At 34.6% G+C, this 16,394-nt stretch overlaps 1 protein-coding gene across 5 annotated transcripts in view; it reads left to right on the top strand.

The window, feature by feature from the left end:
* Positions 1-16,394, top strand: part of LOC116337194 (nephrin-like) — a 279,498-nt gene that overhangs the window by 127,181 nt on the left and 135,923 nt on the right. The gene's annotated exons all lie outside the window — the stretch shown is intronic.

Raw genomic sequence — 16,394 nt, 5'->3', positions numbered from 1 at the left:
AACAATGAGTTTCGTCTGCTGCAATGAGATTTTTAGTATATTTACCATAAAAGCAACTTTTATCAAACAGCCGACGTCAAAGGAGTATGCTGAGCGTTGCTACTGATTGGCTCCTGTTACAATATTCCTTTATGATATTGATCGCACCAAGAACTACTTTATATTGACGAGGATTTATTTTTCTTTAGAGTATTTTTGGAGTAAGAAGCGTACTTAAAATGTCTTAAATGGAAACCTTTTATTGAAATAAAATGTTATGTCAGCAATTTGTGGACCATGGTGAAGAGGCGCCCATTCCAAATAATATTTATTTCTTTATTTATTTAATGCATCCATAATGCAAGGCTTATTTTCAGTCATACTTCTAATAGTCCCTCCTTTACATATGATATTATTGTTTAATAGAAGGTAAATCTATTAGGTCATGAATATGTTATCGGTAAAAGCAACAGCACCTTGCATTTAACAAAAAAAGTGTCAACCATCTAGTAAACATTCACCTTCAAACTTGAGGATTTATATTTCATCAATAATGCGCTTGAAATGGATGCAAATCTTTTTTTATTGCCAATAGAGTCATCCATTTTTATGTCAATGCAATAATACTTTCTCCCCTTAGTCAGTCGATGTGTGCGGAATAGTTAAATTAGTTAAAGACATCATAGCACAAATGGCGATGGCGTACTAGTTTCATATCTTCGAATGCAAAAAAGGCGGAAACAATATTTTTCATTGATAAAACGCTCATACACCATGTATTTTTTATGATGAAAATGAAGTTTATTTGTCAAATAAAGTTCAAAGATAACAGAACACTGTCGGAAACGTAAATACGGGATTGGTCATTGCATCCCTTGTGTAATCGGCAAATGCCAGCGCCAAAACAAAATAAACAAACAAGTAAAAATGTCAACAAAAAAAATAAATGCTAAGCCCATGGGTTCAGACTTTTCAAGTATTTGGTAACATGTCATTCATTTTCATATAAAATCTTTTCATCTTAAACAAAAATCACACAGCAAAACACTAAATCCCCTGACCATTTCTCCATTAATCAAATCAAAATGTATTTTCAGGCTGTAAAAAAACCGTGCGTTCATTTTCATAGTAGAAAAGCGATTCATGCGCTCGCATTCTACAGTGTAGAATCTACACGATGACTCTATTTTATATGAATATGTTATACTGTTGAATTTGAAATGGCAAACGATGATAATAAAGTGGAGACGGTGCGGAGACAAGCCGAAAAAAAAAGAAATGTGCAACTATCCAGTTTATAAATTCGTAAACAAAATCGAAATGGATTATGACATGGATGACAAAAAAGCGGATGTAATTTTTTACGGTTTTATAGTTTTTGATGTGACATTTGATATGCTGTGTGTACGTGTTTGGCTATTTGTTGACCATTTTTGTGGATGAAAAACCCTTCATTCATGTTCAGAGTGTGCGTGATTGTAATTCCGACACAAAATCCTAGATTCGGATATATCACAAACAAAACAAGCATTCACATCCCTCTTCTATCTCTATCTGTTCTTCTCTTACACACACAGAGAGAGGGACTCATCGCAGGCACTCTAGCATTATGCCGTTTGCATCACATGCTATATACCACATGGAGCATAACCAAAACGAGAGCTAGTAAAAGCCAAAAAAGAAAAAAACTTTTTTTGGGGCTTTTCATAAATATATTTTAAAATTGCTTGCAAAATAATATTCTCTTTGGACTTTCGAATTCCGACTGCATGCACTGTCCTGTTGTTTGAATTCATTTCAAAGCGCTGCATACACTCAACATGCACATGAAGAGTGTCATAATCACGACAAAGTTGAACGACAACACACGGATCACCGAAAAGCTAAATAAACCAACAAATCAACTAAAGCATCTGCATCACCCAAAACTCCACAGAGCGAACACCGAACAGAGTAAAACAGCATGCATCTCATCACCATTTGAAAATCGTCTCGTCTCATATTCATAACTGTGCATCGATGGTGGAAACATTGTAACAGCTGAACATTATAGCACATTTCAAATTGATAGCCGTTACATGGGTAACAAAACCAAAAAGCTACACACACACTATAGTACCCAAAAATGTCAAGCATTTTCCGACGGAAAACTTTCACCATTTTTTAATAGTTAACAAATTTGTTTCACTAAAAATTCAATAGTTTGACGAGAGTTCATATTCGAAAAATCTAATATATTCGAGCGAAAGCAACACACAAAAAACCTAATCACAATAAACGAAAAATTATTTGAGAAGCAGACGGGCTTGAACACATTTTACTGGTTGGTATGAGTGATGATGAGCGCGAAACTTTCATTTGACGCTTTTGTGATGGAACGAGCGCCGTATGAGTTTTGGCAGATATCTCGAAAAAGTTTTCGATTGCTCGAAGTGCGGCACACTGGCATATGTTAAACCAGTTATTAGTGTGAGATTGAGATTTTGATATGTGACGCACAACTCGCTCTCTATCTCACTTTTTCTTTCTCTGTGTCTCTCAAATTTTCATCAACATAATTTTCACCCATAAAAATTATGCCAAAACAGATTTTATGGCTTGAAACTTGAATTCTCAGCAAAAGTTATTTTCCTTCCACTTTGATTTGATGCGCAGATGAAAAGGAACTGTCGACTTCGGTACGAATGAATTTCCATTCAATATCTGTATAGAGACGACAACTTGTTTTTTTTTTTTCAAAATTCATTTATTCGCTATTGATGCACTGACAGCTCAATTGAGTAAATATTCTTTCGATCAAAACGGTAAATTCACTTTTTTTTCAGCCTGCATTTGTTGTGATGTTTATTTGAGCATTGCCGTTTTTTTGTGACCGATAATAAGTGGCCGCAATGTTTGAGCCATTTTTTCAATACATTAATTTTATTTTGGAACACTTTTGAAAAATTCACATTCAACAAACTTTGTTATCATTTCTTTTTCTACCGAATTCGCCCGTTTACCTCTGTATGTCCAAAACTTTGCGGCAAGCCAACTGCTCTTTCAAAATATTTATTTTGCTTTGCTTAATATGCTCGCCGTTCTCTCTCTCTCTCCCTCCAAAATGTTGTGGGGAGAAAATTCGGTTTTCTGAAAAATAAATAAAGTTTATACTTTTGCCAATCACGAATATTGTCACGTTTATATCGGCTTGGGTGCATTCGGTAATGCCTGGACAAGTTGAAAAAGATTTACTTTGAAGCAGCAACAACAACTAAAAATTGACTGAAATGGCTGAAAAATGAAATAAGCGATAACAAATGAAAGAGAAGAGAAAAAAATGCTCAAAATACATATAGAAAAGGTATTCTCAAATTACCTCAAGTTTTTGGCGCGGCAGCGACAGCACCATCAATCCATCCATAAATTGCTTGCAATTTTATCGAGAATTGGAGATGAAGCGAGGAGGAAAATACTTTGGAAAAGCACACAAACACTTACGACATATATTCAATCAAAACTTCGTTTGATTACCGACTACCGATGAATTTGCGGAAAGTTTTTATTTACCTCATCGGACACTGTTCAATAAACAATGTTCACTGTATATGTTCACATTCACACAGTATAAAATCGAGCATATATACTTTTGTGAGTTGTGGTTTTTCCCATCAGCCGATACATATACTAAAACGACATGTTAGTGTTGTTGTGGGTACATCTTCGTTATGTGTGCTATCACTGTTTCTGTGAAAATCGCATTACATGAAAATACACACGAGGCTTCATGTGTCTTGTTAAATGTCTGTTTTTGTTAGCTGTTTGTCGGTTGTCGTTGATGGCCGCTGGTTTTTGTATATTTCAGACCTGGCTATGCTGCATATGGAAAATGCTTGGTTTTTCATTGCGTGTTTAACAAAAGGCCATTTTATACAACATATCATATGATCTGAAGCATCTAACAAAAACAAACATTTCCGCTTTTGGGAGAGAGCAGAGAATGTGAGTATGAAGAAAAAGAAAAAAAACTGAATAAATTAAGATGGGGTGTTTTACATTAGCTCTTGACATTCGTTTTTGTGTGTGTGTGTTTCTTTATTGTGTGTATCAATGAACCTGACCGTTTTAAATTTTCAAGCGAATGAGTGAGTGGATGCGAGCAAGAGCAAGTATATTTCCTGCGAACAACCAACCAACCTCATTAAATATGCCGGGGGTTTAACGAGATCGGAAAATGTCTCGTTGCAAACATCCAACCAAAGTGAATGAATGATGCATAAATGAATCGGAAGTCGATGGAATAGTCGTTCGAATCTTCGAAACCAAATCAATAAGACTAAATAATAATGCGAAAATCTCTTCGAGTCTTAAGCAAAGATAAACGGAGAAAAAGTTCGATAATTTAATCCGGCACTTTCCGGAGAGTTATCAGCGTTGGGCGTGCATTTGGCGTGGTAAAAACTTCAACAACTGCGTATATCTTCTTAGAAATGGACAATCTTCGAATAAACGCGGACAAAACGTTCCGTTCGGTATATCACTTGGTCCGGATCCACTTAATCCAGCTATGCTGGTGACGGTACGGCTAAGATAGGATGCGGTAACTTAATTCGACGAAACTGTTCGTATTATAAATGCGATGTAAATCAGCATAAAGAAAAGCAAGCCGTTAATGATCGTCATAAAACAACAGAATTTTTTTTATGGAAATGTATTAAAAAGTCACCCGCAAACGCATACATATACCAAAGCGTGATACGCTTGCTAGAACGGCGATGAGAGACAGTCGGATAACAAAGAGATTTCTTTCGTCTTTTTTATAATATAACTACTTGTAAGAAAATGCAAAAAGTATTGCAAACAATTACACATAATAAGAAAATTCCGGCAAAGATGTTGTTTGTTTGTATGCTTTTTAACGCTATAGCATCATTGAGATGGCGTTTTATCTTTCTGTTTCACTCTTTTGTTTTTTGCCTGTAACGGCTTTTGTGCTCATCGTAATGTAATTGTAATAATAGCTTATCTTAAAGCAGAACACTGTTAAGTAAATTTTGCTGTTAAAATCATGTTAGTCTCATGTAGATTTTGATTTTCATCATTTGTTTCATTTTCTCCGTTCGTCAGACTTGACTAGATTTTTGCTATATTGTCAATGAGTTTGCTTGCTCATCTCGTTTTTCCATCTCACACACAAATACACATTTTTTACATAAATGTTTCACATTCCTTTATCTCCGATTTCATTAACGGAACTCGCTATTATCTGTTGTCTACGTATGTTTGTCGATAAATAGCACGCGAATAAAGCAAAATGCAAGTCTATTCTAGTGTTAGAGCCCCAGATTTTTTACGACTTTCATTACGTAAATACGTGTGCGATCGCATCGCATTTATTTTCGACGAATTTTTTTTTCTTCATTTCTTTTCGCTGCTGCCATGTTTCCTCTCATTCTATGACAAGATAAAAGAAAAGTTTTAATTGATTCTACTCTATTGACATAGTCAAGTTCTATTTAGTTGGAGATTTTCTTCATTCTTCGACTCTTGTGTGTTTGCAGCCTTTTTTTGTTCAGTTGGACTAGTAAGAGCACATACATACACGCGCGCACGCACGACATAGAAAAGGGAGGAACAATGCGAATAAGCAACAGTCGTTGAGAATTGAGCACAACAAAATGACAACAATGACGACAACAATCGACTTAGCTACACGAATGAAAAAATTCTTAGTAGAAATACAAGAATCACGATTATGTTCATGTTTCAGCGAAAAATGGGACATTGTTTAGGTGTGCAGGCACATGATCAGTGTCGAATGGCTGGTAATCGGTTGTAGAAATAAGATTTGCTAAAGTCAAAGCAACGTAAATCAACGAAATCGTATATACAAAGCGAGAAGAGGAAAATAGAGCAAGAAAGAGCGAGAGAAAAGAGAAAGAGAGAAAGAGTGTAGAAATTAAACGACTTGAGTGTTGAAGGTTTGAAAAGAGAATAAACAATTTATTGAATTCAAACTAAAATGTAGACTCTGCATAAAATGCTAAATGCTAAATACCCTCACTCGGGTAACATTTTGTTCAATTTTTATTAGATTTTATCTCTAACTTGAATTATTCGGGTTTGAATTAATTTCTATCTGATTTTGGTTGAAATGTTTTTTCTTTAGTTTTTTTAAGCTCATTACAATGAAAATAGATCAATGATTGAATTAGTCCTAGCCAACATAAAATTCCCAATTCCACAACGATAGTGATCTGGAGGCTCGCTTGAAATCCCATCACGTTTCCATCTGTATGCGTTGCTGGTTGCACTCCCTGTCATCCATGGTAACAAGCTTGTCCGGCATTCATGATTGTCGACTAGTAATTGCTGATACTAATTGAATCAATTTTTCGTCTGACCTCTGTTATTAAAATTTGCTTCTATTTATACTAAAATTTTCTTATTTTGACTGTCAAATTAATAATAATATTTATTCACCGCCAAAACTGGCTGAATCATGTTTGAGTGTGTATATAGATTTTTATACGTTTATGGTGGGAAAAAGGTTTAATCAATAATGTGTGCACATCTGATCACCGTTGAAAACCACATCTTTTCAAAAATAAGAATAAAATATCATTTCCAAATTTGAAATTGGAAAAAATTTGATAAATATATAAATAAATAAATATTTAAATATTGTACTTGATATTATTACTGAATACAATGAGTCAAAAATTATATAAAATATGACATTAAATCGTTTATTATGTGTGTACGAATACAGTATTATGATTTGACACTAATGAAAAGTTAGAAAAATGTTCATCGCTTAAGGCTAAAGGTCGATTTTTGAATGTTGATCTTTTTGGTTGAGTTGAGAATAGTTCGTGGACTTTGTTTGAAATTTTGCACATTTGATTGATTGGTACCGATGGATTTATTCTCAAGAGTTTGTCGTTAATTTTGAAATACTTTGCACTTATCAAATTTCGTTCATTTTGATTGAGAGAGATTTCTGTCTTCAGTGATGGGCAATGAATGTTATTGTGCTGCAAGTCGAAAATGTATAAAACTGATGCATTTATGCGGCGCCTTTGAAGTGACTGCATATTGAGATTGCCCAGACGAGTGCTATACGATGAAAATTTAAAATTTGAAAAGTTAGGATACTCCTTGAGAGCAAACATTGTGAATTGACGCAGGCACGATTCAATTTTGTTTATATGTATACCATGATACGGAAGTCATTCCAAACTGCCAAACTGCCATATTCCAAAATTGATTGTACCAGGGCACAATACAAAGATTTTAAAGTATGGACATCAGGAATATCGTAGCAAAATATTTTAACGAATCCTAATGCTGATGTCGCTTTGGCCACAATTGAATCGATATGCTTGACAAAGTTTAGCTTATTGTCAAAGATGATTCCTAAGTCTCTTTGTTCGTTCACTCTTTTAAAAATGTAGCTGCCGTAAGAGTAAGAGTTATGGATATGCTCTCTCCTTTTCGATATTAGGAAACGAAGTGTCGGGTATCTTACCACTGGAGAAAATGTTTCGTTGTAATCTATTCCTATCCGTTGACTGCATCCCTTTGCGACGAGCCGTGCCTTGTATCTAACAATGTTATGTAATGTTAAATCGCGTTTTGTTGTGAATGCCCATTTGGTTTTCAGAAGTTTATGATCTCTCGGAATGTCGACCACAGTCCAAGTTAAAGGTAGCATCGGACATAATTTTGTCCGTTCGTCCGTTCGAATGAACATCTTTCGGACAGACGGACATTCACTTCGGACGTCCGAGCATACTCCGGACATCCGTCATACGGACAAAATTGTGTCCGTCTCATGTTTTATGTTTCGGACACAATTTTGTCCGAATCGAAACACTCAATTTTTCCAAGTCTTATTCTCCATGTTTGACCATAGTTGGCTCTGCAGTAAAGACAAAATTTATTAAACTTATTGGACTTAATTCGGATGGATATCGTTTTTTATGTCGACTCATTCCCGATTTTTTTTTATTTCCTTTAACTCCTAGTGGAGCATAGGACCTTCAGATAAGAATTCTTATCTTTCTGGTTTCTGTTGATCAGTTAATTCAGATAAATCGGTGATCAGCCGATTGTATCCTACATTTCTTGTGTCTGTGCTGAAATCCATACCTTTGTTGTACACAGACACGGTTGACACAGTATTTTATGACTACATACGATGTTCTAAACGGTCACCCATTTATCTCCTGATCAAAGCTTGTTCAGCTTACCTCAGGTGATCGAATTGTGCCGCAGTAGTAATAGTAGCCACTGTGCCCACTACAATCATTCCCGATCGGCTTGGTCTATTGTTTGCGCCGCTTTCTGTGATCACTTCTTCGCCAATGATTTTTTCGTGAAAAATTACATTTCGACTGATGGAAAATTTTAGTGTCTTTTTATCGATGCAGCGGAAGCCGTCAATGTTTTCAACATATCCCACGAAGATCAATTTTTGAGATTTGTAATCCCATTTTTGGCGTTTTTCGTCTGGTACATGGACCATAACATTCGATCCAAAAATGCGAATATTTGATAGATCAGTTTTCTTACCCGACCATATTTCTTCTGGTGTTTTGTCTTTCCATGTTGAATTAACTGATCGATTCATCAAATAAATAGCCATACTACTAGCTTCCGCCCAGAATGGTTTGGGGAGATCTGCATCGTGTAGAAGGCATCTCGCTTTTTCAACAATGGTTCTGTTATTTCTCTCTGCAATTCCGATTTGTTCTGGAGAATAGGGACAAGTATATTGATGTTTTATACCATTCGTTGCTAGATATTTTTCCAATTTACTTGATACATATTCTCTACCATTGTCGGTCCGGAGTACTTTTATTCTTTTACCACATTGATTTTCGACCATGGCTCTAAATTCAGTAAACATCTCAAAAACCTCCGACTTTTGCTTTAAATAATATCGAAAAACTTTCTTTGAGTAATCATCAACGAAAATTAACATATACCTTGATTTTCCAATTGATTCAGTCTCCATTGGTCCGCAAAGATCAGAATGTATTAATTGCAATAATTCAGTTGATCGTGTTTCAGATTTCTCAAATTTTAATTTCGTTTGTTTTACCATCGCGCAACTCTCACAGTTCTCTAATGCTTCTTTATCGTTGTCAAAAAAAATACCTTCGGCTGCTCCATTTCGAAGTTTTATCAGGCTTCGATAATTTAAATGGCCCATTCTTCGATGCCATGTTAACGCTGTTTCATTTTTCTTAGCTGTCATACATGTTGCTGTCTCCGCTTGCAATCTGTAAACTCCGTTCTCCGGTTTAACGTGTACAATCAATTCATTTCTCTTGTTGTATATGGAACAACCTATTTCGTCAAAAATAATTGTATTTCCTTGACAAACCATCTTGAAAATTGATAAAAGATTAACACCTAAATCTGGTACATGTAAAATATCAAAAACATCTAGTTCATTGCCATGAAATTTCAAAACTGCATCGCTAGCACCTCTCGATCTCATATGCGCATTATTCGCTGCAACAATGTGTTTCACATTCGTTGGTTTTTTATTTGCCATAATTTCTTCATTCGGTGTCATATGGTTCGACGCACCAGAGTCCAAATACCAATCATTCGAATATAACTTTTCAGCACAAAATGCATTTTTTGTTTTACTTGAACTCGGTTCATTCTCATTTGGTTTCTTGTTACAAATACCTGCATGCCTTTTGCTACAAACATTGCACTTTTTTTTATCATTCTTTTTCTTGGAATTTGACTTGAAGTTTTTTTTATCGAAAAATGCACTATTTTTTGACGTTTCATTTGTCGCTGTGTCCAATAATTTCATCTTAATATCATCCGAATTTATTTTTTCAACTGTTTCAAAACCCATAATAATTAACAGCTTATATTCATCTGTTAAACCCGCGAGTAAAATTCCAGCGAGCCACTGGTCTTGAATTTCAAAATTCACACTTGCGAGCTTACTTGCTGTTGTCGTTATTTCTCCAATGTAGTTTTGCATATTTTCACAGTTTTCCAATTTAATCGACATTAATTGAATCAATAGTCCAGATGTTCTCAATAAACCGCGATCTTCGTACAAACGTTGAAATACACGCCACATAGCTAAAGCCGATGTACAACTACGAATATGCACATATAAATGTGGTTCAACACTAAGAGCAATTATTGATTTTGCACTTGACAATTTGTCCGCATTCTCCTCTTTTGGAACATTATTATCGTCATCTTTTGGTATCAAGCAATTTGATAATTTTTTCATGTCCAACATATTTTGCATAGCAAATGACCAATTCTGGTAATTGTCACTACTACGCAATTTTTCGATAGATAACTCTATAACACTCATTTTGTTTATTATTTTATTTCTTTAGAAATTTAATAAGATTCACTTCAATTGTATTAATGTATTTTGTCTTTGAAATTGTTTTTAAATTTTTATTTTCGCGTAGATTTCACTGAATTTAAAATTTCAACAAATAGCTGTTGTATATCCTTTTTAACAACGCTTCAAATGAATACAGCTGAGTAGTCTTTATTTTTTTTTATACGTGTCTTGAGCACCATAACCTGTAGAAATTAAACGACTGGAGTGTTGAAGGTTTGAAATGAGAATGAACAATTGATTAAATTCAAACTAAAATGTTGACTCTGCATAAAATACTTACATAATGATTCTATTTTAATAAAGAGAATAAGATAAGAAATAATTAGGGCGAAGAGTAGGCGAAGGATTACGTGCGTATTATTTTCGCATTTTCTGCAGTGTCTTCTTCAGCTCACATCATCTGTAGACGTAAATATTGCATAGGACGAAGTTTTGTACGCACGCCGTCCAGTATTAATCATACAATGTGAATATTGTATGGTATTAACGAGAGTCAAGCGCAATAAGGGCACACTATATAAACGCCATCTATTAATAACCGACTAACTACAATGTAAATCAAACGTATCAGTGTTTCGAATTTTACAATGCCAATTCATTCAATTATAATTACCATTAGTTAATGTAAATTGAAATTTTCAATTTATTTTTTTTCAATTCATTGAATTGAATTTTCAATTACCATTTACATTCAAATTGATAAATGAATTGACATTTATTTCAATTGCGTGAAGTTGCAGAGATTGATGCCTTATGCGGCATTTGTGCATAGCTAATGTTAAAAGTGAGGTTAATATTTGAATGCGCACATTCAACAATAACGGTTGCTGTGTCAATAAGTTTAAAAGAAATCGCAGCAATGAAAACAAGTTTCAAATTTTAATTTTTTTAATTTGTATATTAATATTAAATTTTAAATATATATACATTTTAATTTACATTCAAAATGTTATTATAAATGAATTGACGGTAAAAAATTGAAAACAATCGAGAGTAGTAATATGGGAGCCAACTAGAATCTCTGCAACTTCACGCAATTGAAATGAATTTCAATTCATTTCTCAATTTGAATGTAAATGGTAATTGAAAATTCAATTTAATGAATTGAAAAAAATAAATTGAAAATTTCAATTTACATTAACTAATGGTAATTGATTTTCAAATAAATGAATTGAAAAAACTAATCATTATTTCAAACTCTGAAACGTATCTGTTTCCCCTTTTTATTTACTCCCTTCCCCTCTCGCTATACTTTTACATTGTAGTTAGTCTGTTTTACAAAGATGTCGTTTCTGTGTAAGATGTGTGACGTCACAATGTATTTATATGGATAGCGCTCGACTCTCGGGTATTAATTACCCACTGCATTGCTGGTTAAGTTGAAAATCCACCAAGATATTATTACAAAGGTAAAGCGACGTAGAATGAACTTGTCAGAGATGAAAAACCAAAAAGATACAGAACAATCGATAATAATACACCACCAATAATTATCGATACTGTTTGATGGGCGAGAGAAGGAGAGAGAGAGAGAGAGAGAGAGAGAGAGAGAGAGAGCGATTGAGAATGCTTGCAGCTCATATATCAACAGTTCTTTTGAACATAGTTCGAATGCCTAACACAAACACGCACACGATCCAAAGCTGTACACAATGAAAACAAATATTATTCTTTGTGACGCGGAGCACAATATGCCAAAGTAAATGAAATTCCATTGTGATCTGAAATAAGATAATGATTGTAATACGAAAACTTTCAGTTTAGTTTGTGTTAATCATGCTTTTCACTTCCATTTTCATTCACAATCTTCATCGAACAAAAGCGAACAACAGAACACTCGAATTGTCATTTGCTTTCTATCGAATTGGGTTAGTCACTAACGAGTTACATCACATGATTCAAACTAAAAAAGAAAAACACAATTCAAAGACTGAAATCGCTGGAATGATCGAAATCGAATGCTTTGGCATTTTCTTTCATCATCTGTTTTCTTTTCGTTTACGAAACGATTTTACAGTTGGTGAACTACGTGTTTTTATGTAAATATTACAAAAAAATATTAGCAAACTTGATTGAGAACAACCGCTAACTACATACATTGAGAATAACAAAAAAAGAGTATGTTTGCTATCGAGTATAAGGTTTGTTTGTTCAAGTCATATTTGCATACACACTGAAAATGAAGACTTTGAAAAATTGTTTGATGTAGATCAAACTGTTATGCCGCCCAAACAAACTATTGGAATTGATAAAAGCAGTCGAGTGAAAGTTCGTCAGAAAAAAAATCGAATTTATTAAGTCATTTTCGTAAAGAATGTGTGTGCTCGCGCAAAATGTTTCATATATTGTGTAAGTAATGAGACCTACCTTTTGTCCTTTAATGCCTTTGAGAAATGATATCGAAAAATAGAGCGCGCCGCTTTTCTTGACACACAAGTAAATGTGAAACTGTTTACAATCAACTTTATTTCAGCCACGTAGTAGGCATGAATTGATTTCAAAAAGTATTTTACTTCAACAACACGGCTCCGGAGAGAATGGGTAACAAAAAAAATCGGTAGCAGAATAGGTTTTCAAACGAAATACGAGCTCTCACAATAAGCTATGGCAGTTTTTTTCATTCTTCGCTGTATTTCAAGACGTTCTTCAATTGTATTCAACTTTGAAATTAGTTTTTTTGCACTTATTTTGTCGGTTTTGTTCCTTGTTGTCAGGACTCTCTCTCTTCTGTATGCTGAGTTGCGAATATTTGCATTGTAGCCAGTTTTTCGTCTTTTGATTGCGTATGTCTTGCGATGGGCTGACGGTGAAAGCGAATGAAAAAGTGTATTTGATGAAATGTGAAAGTAATCCGCAGACAAAGCATATGTTGGCTTTGAGCTTTGAACGCGTCGCTTCCGCACATTAAAGCTATGCTAAGCAAAGAATCGAAATGTACTCGAGGTATTTACATTCGTGGCAGAAGTTCTTGTATAATTTTCCATAGCTTCACTCATCGTATGTTATTTTCCGCTTTTTCTTACTCCTCTCCATCCCATCCACCTCGCTCATTTTCTTCAACTCGGTTTTACTTTTCTTGTGCCACTTTTTTCGGTTACTTTTGAACGACATGAACATAATATTATGCTCATATATACCGTACACGCCAACGACTTGTTTTTCTTTGCCTTTGCACTTTGATCTAGTTAGCATATCTAAATATGCATATTATTAGACATATAACGTACGCACACATTTGGGAGTTTCTTATTCTCAAGCATACACGATATCGATAACGTCCCACCAACAAATGTCATCTTCGTTTCTTTTGTGTTCACTGTAAACTCGATGTGTCTATTTTTATTTATTGAACAAATTTTTCCCATCCCATACATTGTCGGCGACGAAAAAAAAAATGATGCAGCTTTTTCACTCTGCAACTGAATGCGCGGAATGAAGCATGAATCTTTATGCGACGGAGACATAATAATCTCAAATACTAGTAAAGAGCATAATGCAAAATCCCGTGCGACACGTGAGCATGTGTGATCCCGCCCGAATAGAGTCTTTCATCCGACCGTCAATGCTTTCGCAAACATTGTTTTTTTCCTTATATCCACCGCTTTTCATATTTTTTATCGCCCGAGAGAGCGTGTGGTGAGTAAAACGTTTGATGATGAAGAACATCGAAATTTGGTTTAGTCTTTGATATTGTTTATTTAATGTATGCGACGTCATCGCAACTCTCTCATGCCAACAGAGAGAAAATCGCTCGATTATTCAAAATATATGCATAGTGGGAAAAGCTTTAAAGCTAACTTTTACGTTGAATTAACCATCTTTTACATGTGCCCAATCTACATATCATCAACGCTATACTTTTTCACGCTTATACTTTTTCTCCGCCTTCGAAACGTTTTACAGTGTTTGACTTGCTCGTCTCATGTTCATTTATTGTTTTGCCAAATTGAAACGCTTAGTTCTTTTTTGTTCTATTTTTCATGCGTCAGTGTTGCTGTAGCTATGACAAAAATCGGGGTGAAGATACTTTCGCGTTTTTTGGCAATGGAATCGATGCTTTTTGAGAAAATTTTTAATCCGATTTTCGAAGAAATTTTCATGTATGGGCGGAGAGTACTCTATTACTTTGTTAAACAAGAATTCTAACTTACTTGATAAAGTGCAATTTATTTGCTTTGAAAAACGGTATTGTTTTCTCAATTTAAACAATCCATATATGATTTGCGAAACTCATTCCAATTACCCAAAAAGAAACCGTTTTCACCGTAATAATGTTTAATAATTCAAAACGCTTAAGAGATTTATATTATCTCTACATGATATTTTTCCTTTTTGATTGATAAATCTTTGCGGTGAATGTAGGCAGCCATTTACTGTCGCATCGAATATTTTGTGGTGATTAATTTCTCTCTTCCGACACATAGACCCCAGCGAACAATTTCTTCTTGAAATGTGTTTAAGTCTGTGGAAAAAATTTCAACACACACTCAACGATTAGGGGTATGGGGTAATGATTTTTCTGTCTGTATCAAATCGAATGCGACAATAAATATGCCAGACTGTCAATTGGCATGGAATCGTCATCGTCGTCAAAAGCAGCGACTGTGGTGTCGACGATGGTGATATCGATGAAAAATTATTTGTGACACTTCAGCCAAGCGTTCTATCCAAGATAAATAGATTTTTAACGTTTTATTTATGGTTTTCAAATATTCATTTAACACGTTTAAAACAAACACACAATGCGAACCGAAAATATCATTTTGAAATAAAAAAACAAGCATGCCGTCAGCATTATTACGATTTGATACAATCCGAAAGGGAAAAAAATGTATATGCGTGCGTCTGACCGTTTTCAATGTCTCATCGGAATTCAGCTAGAGCAACGAATACATCCCCAATGACAAGTCGGCGGCAAGTTTTTGCTCGGGCAAAAACATAAACAATAAGCTGATTTTGTCGATTTGTCTGGCATGATTCGGTGATGCCAACCAAAATATCTCTCTAATTAGTTAAAATGTGATGTATTTTGATACAACAATGCTTAATTCATTAGCATAAAAAGCTTTCAACGATCCACAATCCATTATTTTGGATAAAAATTCATTAAAGACCGACTCGAAACTTTTCCTTTTTCACATTGAAAACTTTGCATGTACCATAAGCATCAATATGTAAAACTCAAGAGATTCAAAATGTACCGAAATGAATTGATCCCAAAAAAAGTGCAGTGCGCCATTGGCAATTTTAACACAGACTCTGTTCTTCAGTTGAATAAATATAAATGTAGATCACACAAAGATACTCATTACACGTTCGTCCCTTTGGTGTTCTATTCGACCCCATTTATTGAATGCCTTTAAAAGTGCTTACATCATTATGTAATTTGCCATTTGTAAAATTGTTGGGCTATTATTTCACATGGCATACGAATCGATTTCAAGTCGTTTGGCGCATAAAACAGACACCGAAAATAATGGAAAATGTCTCGAGAAATACAAAGCAGATAGCAAATCAATGAGAGCTACGCTTTCGAATCAACGACTCGATATATCTGTCGAAAATCCGTCAAAGTGTTGAAATACATCAAAATCGAGATCGAAATTGCTTGAACCGAAAAATGGGATGGGATGAGGGCGAAATCGTGCGAAATAAATTCACTTATTGTCTGTCATGGCACGAACGAAATGAACCAATTTAATGAGATCGAGAGAGTGGAGAGCAAAAAATAAACACCCATCGTGCTCATCGTTTTCGGTATCATCATTGTGTGGAAAAATGCTACCAAAATGTCTACTCAATTGTAAATTTGATTTACAACAAAACGAGAAAATTAAATTTTAAATTAAATTATTTCCAACCGATTTTTACCTACCAAGAAATACGGTTTCATCTTGTCTTTTTATTTGTGTACAATGTTCATTGGAGCAATTTCGTGCCTGGTGAGAACAAAACGATAAACGTCGCTAAGTTCGCGAGTTTATTGTGTGTGTGTGTGTGTGTGTGTGTGTGTGTGTGTGTGTGTGTGTGT

This window comes from Contarinia nasturtii, unplaced genomic scaffold, assembly GCF_009176525.2.
Source record: "Contarinia nasturtii isolate CC-2019 unplaced genomic scaffold, AAFC_CNas_1.1 Cnas_scaffold_220, whole genome shotgun sequence".
Lineage (NCBI taxonomy): Eukaryota > Metazoa > Arthropoda > Insecta > Diptera > Cecidomyiidae > Contarinia > Contarinia nasturtii.
Note: the sequence above shows the minus strand (reverse complement) of the source record. Positions and strands in the feature narration are given on the sequence as shown.